General features: G+C 41.2%; 1 protein-coding gene across 3 annotated transcripts in view; it reads right to left on the bottom strand.

The window, feature by feature from the left end:
- Ccser1 (coiled-coil serine rich protein 1) overlaps window positions 1-8,220 on the bottom strand; it is a 1,153,064-nt gene extending 1,144,844 nt beyond the window's left edge. The window contains exon 1 of one of the 3 annotated variants that reach the window (XM_050162333.1): window positions 7,961-8,220. The gene's annotated coding sequence lies outside the window, so the exon portion shown is untranslated. The remainder of the gene's footprint in view (window positions 1-7,960) is intronic. The other 2 variants (XM_050162332.1, XM_050162334.1) reach the window with 2 other exon arrangements.
- Window positions 8,221-12,726: the final 4,506 nt, after the last annotated feature.

Below are 12,726 nucleotides of genomic sequence, written 5' to 3'. Positions count from 1 at the left end.
AACAAAAACAACCAAAAGCAAGTGTGATGGTACGCCCTGTTATCTCAGTGCTGGAGAGATGGAGGCAGGTGAATCAGTGACAACTCTCCTTCGCAAGTTGTAAGCCAGTGAGAGACCCTGTCTCCAAAAAGATGGGTAGAATCTTGAGAACAGTATTTGAGGTTGTCCTCTCGCATTCAGGCACATGCACATACATATACATAAACACAAAAAGAAAATAAAAGAAGAAAAAAGAGAAAAGAAAAAAGAAACACAACTCAGTGTCCATTTGTGTCTTAATACTGCTCAAAGTTTATATACTTTTTGAGTATAAATCTGTAATGCTTCCTTTAATGACTCATTTTAGTAATGTATATTTTTAAAATCAATTATGAGTTAGACTGTAACTCATTATTGTACATTATTCATACATTCTAACTTTCAAGAAAGTCATTCATTAGTAAGTACTTTTAATATTCCTTAGTATTTGTATATAATACAATATTCCAAAATGTTAAAGCAAATAACTATCATTGAATTATTTGTTTAGTAGATAATAGTCTTTGTTCAGGTGTGTGTGTGTGTGTGTGTGTGTGCATATGTGTGTGTGCATATGTGTGTATTGCCTGCATGCATTTATACATACCACATGAATGGTTAGTGCCCAAAGATAAGTGGAGGGTATAGGATCATGGTGAACTCTAGGATGGATGGTTGTGAGCTACCATGTGGGTGCTGAGAGCCAAACTCAGGATCTTTGAGAGAGCAGTAAGTGTTCTAAACTGCTGAGCCATCTTTCCAGAAAGATAGTCTTCTTAAAATTTAGAATCCATTTGAAACGCAAATTTAAAATTTAGTGTATAAACTTGTTGGCTTTGTCACCTACAAAATACATTCATCTTCTATCAGAAATAAGCTACTCCAAATTGGCATATCTGGGACTAACTGAGTTTGGTTGATGGGTGTTTCCTTCCTTTCTTCACCGGTTTGTGATACAAGGATACTTATCTCCTTGGTGCTCTTCCTGAATGTCCTTGAAAAACATTGCACAGTAGAAAGGAATAATCCCCAGCCACATTTTATTTATATATTCAGACAATACTTCAGTAATTAGTATTACCATAAAAAAAAAACACTGGAAATGACAGACATAAGAATAGTCTTGCAAATGAGCAATATCTCAGAGAATGAAGGGCTAAGGATTATTTCTGCCATTCTTGTTTGATTTTACTGGAAATTTTGATGTAGATTTATGTTATACTATTTGCCAGTACTGCAAAAACAATGCCACACAACTACAGCAGCATGCAAACACTCAAACACAGCACAGCAAGAAAGACTCATTAGGAGAATCACAATATTTAACTAATTCCAAGAAAAGATTTATATGAGAGGACAGGAACTCGAACATGCCAAGCTATCTCCATAGGATTAATGAAGAAGGTTCATGGCAGGGTTTCTCATGCTAAATCAGGGCAGTAGACCCAGCTTATTAAACACTTCTTGAGCACAGAAGGGTACTAAATATCTTGAGTGAAGAGTGTCATGAAAGAAAGCATAACATCTGGAACGTATTTTTTATAATGTTCTATACATTCTAAACAGATCACATTTTTAAAAAAAATTATGGAAAAGCCAATGGATCTCAACTAAACAACTTACTGGAAACAGAGAACCCACAAACCATAAAGAAGCCACTGCACATGTTGTTATATATGCTGGCATCACAATAGACTCAGAAGAGCATTGCTTCACCAAGTATGGATTAACTTTTTTGACAATGATCATAAGTTACTAGAAAATATCTCCATTCAGTTCTGCCACTGAAAGGGTATTCTCTTTGCAACCGACTTAGACCTAAGGGACAATTTCAGATGTAGTTTGATAGTGAGGCACTTGTGAGGAAAGGTTAGAGATGGCAAAATGAAGCACTGGTAATTGCCATAGACTAGCAATAAACTTTGCAGTGCAGTCTGGGAAGCCCTGTAGAAACACATCCGTAAATACCCCCCAAGAAGCCCAACAAGTCTAAGAATCTGGGGTATGGCAGTACGCCATAAGCAGCTGGCATCATGAAGTCCTGCAGTGAGTGCTGGAAGGAAGTACACCTCTAGGAGCTGCAAGTGCTTAGAGAGCCAGGAAGTGGGCCATAGTTGCAGCAGTGTGCTGGCAGACAACAGGGCGCAGGAAATAGAGCAGTTTCTGAAGAGGCCATCTTTAAAGAAATACAGGAGATTTCTGAAAGAAGGCATGCTTCAATAGTAGGACAGGTAGACCAAGTAATTTGAGAAGACATGGAGAAAAATATTTAGTTAAATAAACTTCAGCTGTAAGAAAGAAGCCTAACTGCTGAATATCAAAGATTTCTTATTGTAATAACCAGCATGCTGGACTGCAAAGCAGTTATATTTCCTATTGCACAAGAAAAAAAAGTCCCTAAGTTAGGGCTAGGCTAAGGCAGAAGTTTAGAATTAAATAGTTCTGGCAATAAAAACAGACTTTGACAAATGTTACAAAATAGGATGCAAGTAATATCTAGCTAAGCAACCAACTATTTTTCCTCTTTGAGATTATTTTTTACCTAATTTTACTGACTGACTTAAATATATTATGATATAGATACACATTTAGTCTAATAAAGAGCTTTATGGCAGCCAAGTTCAACTATGTTTAGACTTCTGTGGTATCAACCTTTAAGTTTATTTTCACTACACACCCTTAGATATTGATTAATACATCACTTTGATCAATGAATTGATTAATAAAATGAAAACAAACTATACTTCCTCCTTTTCATAGGATCAGAAAATGATTCATAACTATATCTGAAGTTGACTTTTCTTGAGCAAAGTTACTCAAAGCTCTGAGCAAAACCTTCCAGAGGATGAGCTGCACTACTCCAAAAAATGATATAGAATAAATTTCATGATATGTGTCATATCTTGCATTTTCACTAACAAATAAAAATTCATGCTACATGGAGTCAGAGAATTGAGAGGTATGGCGCTGAAGGTCTGGGAATACCCGTTTTTCACATCTTCCATCACCTCTCCCACTTGCCCAAGAATCAAGAGCAGCGGCATGGAAGATAGAGGAAACAATGAGTATACACTAATGTTGCTGTGCCCAGTCAGCTAGAAACCAAAAGAAAATACATCCTTAGGTGGTGAAACCTCCCAGAGAGTAAAATGCCTGCCAAGTAAGCCTTACAACCCATGGGGAGGAAGAAAACCCACTCCCAGGGTTTGTTCTCTGGACTCCACACAAACACACATATCACTAATGAATATAATAGTTTCATATATACTTAGGGATATTATATAGATACAATGTTTTTAAGAAAAAAAAACAAAAAATATACTCTTTCAAAGTTTCTCTGCTTGATAGTTAATAAGTTTGCATCATATTATAAACAGGTCAGTCTAGTCTAAATAACCTCACGGGTCATCGTGGAGAGACACAAAACTTCTTCATCATTACTATTTGACGTTGCAGGGTTAGAAGAAACACAGGACACAAGATATAAAGTGCTTATCACAAAGAAGGATCCAGATCATCATAAATGTTGTTATTGTTGATAAAATTATATCTCCCTGTTCTCAAAATAAAAGAGAACGAACTGCCTGTGTTTGCCAAAGTTCCAGAGGTACGTTCATCTTTAAAGTTTAAAGAAAGTCTTTCTTTGGGGGAAGACATCCTTACAATGAGAGTACAGTCTCTGAATTCTTCTTTTTAAATATTTATTACCTTTATTGTATGCATATGTATGTGTGCCTCAGTGTATATATGTGTATTATGTGCATGCAGAAACCTGCAGAGGTCAGGAGAGAGTGTTAGATCCCCTGGAATCGATACAATATGGGTGCCGGGAGTGAAACCCAGGTCGTGCATAAGAGCAACAAGTGCTTTTAACCACTCAGCCACCTCTCCAGCTTCCAGAAAGGTATTTATTTATTCATTCATTTCGTCAGCCAGTATTTACGGAATATATATGAGCTAGGCACTAGTAATTTCTGATCGATATTGTGCTAACTCCAAAATACACTAAATCAAAAGCTGCAGTGTGTGGCACACAGGAGAACCTAGAGCTAAACGAACACATAATAGGGCAACTGACTTAGCACAGAAAACCAAGAGAAGTAACTCTACCCTAATATCTGAATTAGAGAAGGGAGGGGAAAGGACAGAGCAGAGGAAGGACAGGAGTTGTGCTAAAGGACACCAGGAAATAAACACAGGGATGTGACTCAGGGAAGGTATGCAGATTTTATCTAAATTACCTCCAGTAATGCTTTGAGAGGACTCCATGTTTGTGATGCCGGAGCTAAATAGCTAAAGTAAATAGCCACTCTAAGTTCATAAAACTCTTTAAATTATGAATGTAATATAAATCGTATAAGAACCAAAACCATATTCAAAGTTCTAAGTATCTGACTAAGTAATTTGGCCAAACAATTTTATTTTCAATGACTAAGAAGAAATATTTTTAATAATTTTAATATCATATGGCTAATGTTTGTAAGCATAGATTGCCACACTGATGTTTCCTTTTAGTGTATCACACAGGCAAACATTTAAACTGAAAAATAAACAAGAATTTTGTCATTTGATAAAGTTGCAGATGGCCAATTTTACATCTTCATAATTACCCTCAGCTCCCAAATAAAGCGTGTTTTTTCCATTAAGGTTTTCGCTCAGCCTCTTTTTGTCCTCACTGCTTTTTTTAACCCCATATTTCATTATTTATTGTTAACCGACATTCTTGCAAGCGATGATCATATCACTGATAAAAGCTCATGTCCTTTTTATAAAGCTAGTAGCTTTTGTCACTACCCAATAGGGAAATCAAGTAGAAGCTGTCAGTCATATAGTAGCCTAGGTTACATTATCAAAGTGATATACCTGTGACATCTAATCCACAACCAAACAGCAAAGAGATCAGCTGACAGAGAGATAGACTGATCTGCGCCTGGCTGTGCTGGAAATCACTCCACTCACACACGAATATGAAATCTGATTTAATAGGCTTTCGCTCTGTAATGACTTATCCAGGCACTGTCAACAACATAGAGATATATGAAAATCTTTTAATTCGGCTAACCTGAACGTAATTCCATTTGGTTATTGAAAGTCATATCTATTGTTTGCACAATTTCTTTACTGTCACTGTAATATGCTTCTGTGCTGTCATGTTGAAGAGCTAGGCGCCAAGTCAACGCTGCCGTTTCTCTTTATGTTTATAAAATGAAGAAACACATTTTAAGCATCCAATAGTTCTCTAAAAAGTCTCTCTCACCTCACAGATGGCTGTTAGATATAGGCTGCATCTTTACAAAGACCTTCAGATTCTATTTCATACAATAGCACCAACTGCAGTACACACACACAAGCACACACAGTTTAGAGCACAGGTAGGTCATGCTACTGTTAGTAATACAGTCTCCTGCCAGGAAACAGCAAAATGATCTTTGAAAGTATTTCTACTACTCTGAAAACGCCCCCACAGGCCCAGTATCACTGTACTATAGTCACGACAAGTGGTGTAAGAGTAACCAAAGTGTTACTTGTATCCATGTAAGAACTTGTCCATGTAAGAACTAGTCCATGCAACAAATCCACCAATTGTCAAATACAAATAAGAGTAAATGTATTTAGTGGGTATCCCAAATGGTTGACTATTTAGCACTATCCAATTCTATTTCAAAGAAAACGTAATCTACCCTGTGTCTTCTTTGCTGTTCTCTCGTCCAGGAGATGCAGCATGATAGGTCTTGTGATCCACAGTTTACTAATTCTACTACGCTTAATTAAGAAAGTTTAACCTACCCACTGAAGACTTTTCTGACCAAAAACCTAGCATGACATATTATCATCCTGCTCAGAACCCCTGAGCTACCCACTAGACCTGAAGTCTCAAGCTATCATGGACTGTTAACTCTGCATGTAAGTATGCATATCAGATGCCTTAGAACTGCCCACAAGCTCTGGAGGGCAGGATGCACAGCAGAAAGTCCCTGTGTGCCTCACAACACTCAAGGCAACCCACTGCTCAATATAGGCCTTTAATATGAGTACTATAATGAGTAATAAAGTACAATAAGAAGGCAAATAACTGCTACTGCAAGGTCATAAATGTTTCATTTTCTCCTTCGGGGACTTGGTATCAACTAACAGTCTATAGTATAAGGAATGGCTTTAAAAGAAGAAACAGTCGCTAATTCCAAAGACGTTAACAACGTTCCATAAATATGAGTTCCAGGATCACAGTGATGGAATTGTCTCTATGTGCCAACAGACCCAAGAGTGTTGCTGTGTAACACAGCCTTGCTATGATACTAAATTCAATGATTTAATGCGGAATAGCCAGAGTCCATCTGACACGGGATGTTCCCGCACTACAAATGCACCTTAAGCTAGCAGTCATAGACACACATTGAGTAGGAACCCTCAACCCCATTCAGATGAACAGGGCTGTTAGGGAAAGCTGCTCACACTGGGATTTACCCATAGGAGCTTCTTTTTAAATCACAGCAGTTCTGGGCAGTCTTTTTGATTAAACCAGGTGATGACAAGTCACCCTTATAATGTCCACTTACTTTTTTTCGTGTGTGTAACTACTGAAGGTGAAGTTGTAATATGGAATTTCAGTCTGACCAAAGAAAATTATACTTTTGTCAGTCCTAAGGAAAATTCACTTAAATTAATGAGTCCCACTATCACAGTCCTGTCAGCAGTTTCTATAGAAACGCAGGTTGTTACTTCAAAGGACATAACAAATTCGCTAAGGTACTCTGATAGACGCGTCCCAACTCACATCTAAGCTTCAAATTATGACCCTGTAATTGGCACCTGTTTAAAGCAAATACAAAGAGAAACCAAAGCAAACTAATTATTCTATAGTTTAGATGACAAGTACTCTAGGTCATCCCTGGTAACTATATTTTAAAGAGTTGGTCATTGCAGACATAAACTCACTGAGCTGCTCTTTCTACATCCTCCCTGTGGCTTTTATAATAACATCTCTTCACATAAAATAGGTGAACAGTCTTTGAACACCCCTTATGGGAAGGGAAGAATGGAGGGTGTGGGTTACATTTCAGGAGGAAAGTGCTTAACGGGGATGGGTTCATTAGTGAAAGCTGCTGAAACCAAGCAGGTTTTCTGTCCTATGTATGGTGCTTGTGGGGACCTTAAGAGTCAAGAGGAGCAGACAACCAGGACACCAAAGCATCAAAATAGGGATCCATGACCTCCAAAGAGCACTTCTACCTGTACAGATTGGAGTGAATTTCAGACTTCCTTCTTTCGTTTTAGAAAGCATGTTCTACAAGAGTGTAAAAAACAGAATTGCTTCTAGTTCCGAGCGGGAGGGGCTGAGTGTATACAGAAGGGAACCCCGCAACTCTGCCATAAATAGCCTTTCTTCTCACTCGGGATACTAGCCCCTTTGCATCAGCAAGGCGCAGCTTCCTCGCAGTAGCGCCATTCACAAATCCCTTGGTCGCCCCTTTGCGCACGCTCCCTGGGCGCTGTACTGTGTGTGCGCGAGTCCCTAAGACCGGAACCAAAAGGTGAGGGGCCTGGCAGCCACCTGCTGTCAACGCGGGTCTCACTTTCTGCCCCAGTGACTCGACGCGAGAACACATACAGGAACACCCAACTCCCGGACTCCGCGAGCCCCGAGTGCGCCACAAAGCAATCTGTCCACTCTGCGTGGCGGGCTCCTGAGGCAAGGGCGAGCGGCGGTCGGCGCGCTGCCTGGGGCTCCCGCTTGCCCCACCGCACGGTCCCCGCCCCGGCCCCGAATGCACCAACTCTGCCACGAAGACCCCTAGGGTGCAGGGGTGGGCCACGCCGCGCAGTGCCCACGCCCGCCTTGCGAGTCCCCCCCCCCCCCCCGCGCGGGGCCCGCGGCTGAGCCGGGGCCAGTCACCTGGCGCTCAGCCCAGGCCGGTGCGAGCCGGGCGCACCGCGCTGTTACCTGGAGCTGCGGGCTGGTCCGGACGCGACGTCCACTCCCGGTCGTTCGGCCACTGTCTTTCAGTACTCCTCCCGCCGCTCCCGCCTGCGCCACCGCAGCTGCTCCGCAAGAGCTTCGCAGTCAGTCATGATGAGCGAGAATGGGAGCGGGCGGGGCGCGCGGCGGCCGTGGGTGGGCGGCGGTGTGCGCAGCGGGGCCGCGGGGCGGCTGCAGCGAGCGCCTCCCGGGCAGGCCGCGCTCCCGGCGGCAGGAGGCGGCGCCGCGGCCTCCGAGCGGGTGACAGAGTCGGGGCCGGGCGGGGGCAGCCCGAGGGCGGCGCTGGCCAACCGCGTCGCTGGCTTCCGCGCACGCAGCCTGGCGCGGCGACACGCGCACACCCGCGGCCGAATCGGGGGAGGGAGCGGAGCCCGCGGAGCGCCGGATCCCCGCGCGCTGCGAGTCGCCTGGGAAGGTCGGGGCGCACGGCGGGACGCTGGAGGCTCGGAAAGCGCTGTGCCGGGGCTCTCTCGGAAATGCGGATATTGTGTTTCCCCTCCTGGAAATCGGGGTAATTGAAATGTTCCGTCCCGGTTTTCCTGTGTCACCCGCCCCGCGATCGTCCTGACAACTAACTCTCTAGCTAACAAGGTAACAAGCAGCCAGCCTCCTTTAAACAGGTCACGCCTCCGAGTTAGGGTTTGTGGCGGTCAATTGTAAGAATAAAGAAGCCTTGAGACCGGCTGGGAGTGGACTTCTTTCCTACAAGCGTGATCCTGGGGAGTATTCCTGAGTCAGTGACCAGCTTAACACCATTTGACTGATGACCCCTTGGAGAAAATTTGTCCCTTTTGAATTGAAAAGGATCTCTGATGCGTGGTAGGGTTGTTTACCTAATTTATTTTCTGGTGACCCTTTCTCCCCTTGCACTGCCTCATTTCCTTTAAGGTTGTACTGGGCCTGAGCCCAATCCACTTCATCTTTCCTCCTAATAAGTATGCCTGTAACAGACAGTACAACACACGGAAACCATTTAACTCTATCAGAAACATGTAACCCAGTCTACTAGAATCTAGAACCATGTCAAAGTATATAACGTCATACCGCCGCGTTCACCTCAATAGGCACATTTTATAAGTTTCTTGCTCAAAGTCCAAGGTCTTCATGGTCTGGTACACTACTTTACTGGGGAAACAGCCAGCAAGTGAAAGTCACTCTGCACTTCTTTCAAGCACACGTGTATATCTGGGTGCATGTTCTGGTCAATCTGTCTGACTTTCTGTGCTGTGACTGTGGAGGTGGGGGAGGAGAGTCAGTGTATACCCTCTGAGTGAATCTTTATGACTGTGGTTATTATATGTTCTTCTCTGAAAATAACTCTGTTTAGATGATGATGATGATGATGATGATGATGATGATGATGATTAATATATAGGACAAAACCAGAAACTTGGAAGGAAGGTAATAAATAACAAGGTTGGCACTGCATTTCTCCTGTTATGTGACTTACGACAGTTACATATTTAACATTTTTGTCACTATGAATGCTCACGTGCCTCAAAATGTCACGGGGTTCTCTCTAGTGAAATGCCTAGGACTGATTATACATGTATGCTTCCACATCAGTTTCTTTGGTTTCTGGGAATCCTCATGTTTGCACAAGGAGCAGTTTAGACACTGAACCATATCCCCAGTCCCAAGCCTTTTATTTATTCCTTTCTCGAGTTGGTGCCCCTGTGACCCACTCTTCAGTGTCTCATGCAAATGAGTCCATTGAGAATGGTTCAGACATATCATCAAGACCTGAACAGGACACAGCCAGGATGCCCTCACTCTACTCTACCCAAAAGTACTATATCAGTCACAAATAAATCATAGGCATTCCTCAGAACGTTGGATGGTTGTAAAGAGCTGACCTAACACCCGCTGGTGTCCCAGGCCAGTTCCACTCACAGTGTAAGAACTTTAAGATGTGCTCTCTTTGAGGATCAGGCAAAAACTTTAATAATCTGAAAATACTCGAACTCACAGACAGAAAAGTTAGGAAAGTTCCCATCCCAGTCTTCAGGGGGAGAAATCTGTGGTTCCCATAAAAGGCAAATCTGTAGGACAGTTATTACCACACATTTTCAGCTGGTGAGTTATGAGCTGTAAATAGACATTAGTGGTAAATAAACATTTTTTTTAAGTTCTGTCCACTTTAGAAGGATCATGCTTAATCGTACTGGGCAAGTTCTGACCATTTTATTAACTTGGTTCTGTTGATCTTATTATGATCAATAGTGATTATTACTCTATAATGTAAACTTTAAAATTATATGAGATATATCAAAGGCATTTTGGTAACTACAGCTGACTGCAGTTTTCACAGTCACAAATTGCATTCATAATTGGTGAGAACCATGACAATCTGTCAGTTTCCTTTTTCATTAAGACATTAAAGCGAACATTTTCTTATTTTATCAATTTTTTCCAAATAAGGGTTAGAATTCATATGCACTAGACTAAAAGACATTTATAAAAAGATGATTCATTTTAACTATTTTTTATTTTTCTTATTTAAAAAAGTCTGTGTAGAAACCTCATTTATAAATTCTATTGGACACTTCAGAAGGTTAGTAAATGAATTATTCTCTTTTAAGATCGCTTCCTCTTTCAAGTAGATTTTCCCATTGCGACACTCTCAATGCTGTAATTTTGTGTTGTGATAGAAACACAAGAAGCTAATAATTCTTTCCAGTTTGTTCATTCCCATCTCTTGTGTGTTTGCTGCTGTTAGGCTCCCAAGTGTATCTAACTGGCACATTGAATGGAGATTTGGCATTGCAGTATTTGATGAAAGCAGAAAACTTCAGTTGCCAATTACATATGTGCCCCTTATGTGCACTGCGTTCCCACCATAGTGAAGCGCCAAATTAGGCATTCCTAAGTATCACCACTAAAATCTAAAAGTAGGGCCGAGAAAAGGTAATAGAGATATCTTCTTTTCTTTCTAACTCCATTACCAGTCGTGAAATAATTGAGAAACTGAATTAACCTTAAAATATTTGCGAAGCGATGTGGATAAACATTTTAAAATGAATTGGTGATATGGATCAGTAGCCTAGGGCTTGCTGCCTAACATGGGAACCTGAATCTGGTCTCCAGCATTCACACAAAAGGCAGGCACAGTCATGCACACCTGTAATTCTAGTGCTGGAGAGGGAGAGACAGAAGGATCCTGGGGTTTGCTTGCCAGCCTGTCTATGGAAGTCTTCTAGCTCCAGGTTCATTGAGGTGACACTGTCTCAAGAAATATGGTGGAAAGCCAGTGAGAAAGACACCTGGCATTCGCCTCTGGCCCCCACATGCACATATATAGACGTATACACAAAATTGAACTAATTTTTGCAGTTCTTTTCTTTCCTAGGTATTGTTCTTTAGGATGACTGCTGTCCCATGAAAGCTGCCTGTAGATACCTGGGGAGAACAGCAGCAATTCATATAAAGCGAGGTTGGTTTCAGACGTGAATAGATAAAGCATGAGATGGCCTCAGCTGCAGTTCTGGGCTCAGAGAGCATCAAAACTGCAATCTTAATGTGAAAGCACATTAATTGGAATAATTAGCCAGATACTAATGTATAGTAGACAAGAAAAAATAGTTTTCATGAGCATAGCAGTGGTAACTATTGCTTAGTAAATTCTCTCTCTCTCTCTCTCTCTCTCTCTCTCTCTCTCTCTCTCTCTCTCTCTCTCTCTCTCTCTCTCTCTCTCTCTCTCTCTCTCTCTCTCTCTCTCTCTCTCTCTGTGTGTGTGTGTGTGTGTGAAGAGACAGGGAGGGGTGTCTTGGGAAGGGGCAAGGAGGGAAGGGGAGAGGTAGGGAAAGAGATTAACACAACAGCAGGGTCTATTCATGAAGAAAGCTAGAGAGAAACTGAACTCAGATAGGCACATTAAACACCATTTGGGTTGTCTTTGCTGTCTTAGCCATCAACACCCAGGATTCAGCCTGTCGGACAAGAGGCTAGGAAGTAGAAGACACTGTGGGTGTCTCCAACCCAGCAAAGAGTTGATCTTGAGTTTGCTGGAGAGGGTCCCAGTTTAGGGAGCTGAAATAGTTAAGGTGGGAAAGATAAAAACACTAATATCCCTTGAATGCAAGTCTCTGAATTGTTTTCAGATATTATTTATTGTATCTGAAGAATCCATACAAACAGATTCATCACTAGAAACTGTTTGTGTTATTTCTTTATATTTGTTTCTGACTTTCAGTTTTGCTGATGAGGTATTTGAGAAATTAATTTCAGGATTCTTTGCCTCCTCCTGATGTAATTACCGTGTTTGAATAATGTATTTTGTCCAATAATGTATTTGAATAATGTATAGTGTCCAAACATTATATTTTTAAATCTACTAGATTAATGAGTTAATTTGTTAATATTATCTTATCTATGATTCATATCCAACAAAGTGGACTTCGAGTTTTCTTCTTTGTGTTGTCTTAGCACTTATGTGATAATACACATTTCAAGCAAACAGATAGTCTTGATACATCATAAAGCATCAGCTAAGTCATTCCTAAGAAATGTATCTTGCTAAAAGTTGAAACTAACAATAAACATATGAATAGATATATTTAACACAGTAGCAACAGTAAAACTTCAATGAGAATGCATTTATTTTGCTTAAATATATGACAGGAAAACAGCACTAATAAAATAGTCTAAGCCACCCTAAACCAATACTATGGAAAGCTGTAAACTGGTTTTACCATCTGTCAGTTTCTATACTGGCAGCTTCACAAATGAGA

Source organism: Alexandromys fortis, unplaced genomic scaffold (genome assembly GCF_014885135.2).
Source record: "Alexandromys fortis isolate MF-2015 unplaced genomic scaffold, M_Fortis_MF-2015_v1.1 scaffold_117, whole genome shotgun sequence".
In the NCBI taxonomy this organism is placed as follows: domain Eukaryota; kingdom Metazoa; phylum Chordata; class Mammalia; order Rodentia; family Cricetidae; genus Alexandromys; species Alexandromys fortis.
The sequence above is the reverse complement of the archived record's forward strand: the minus strand, read 5'-3'. Positions and strand labels throughout refer to the sequence as shown.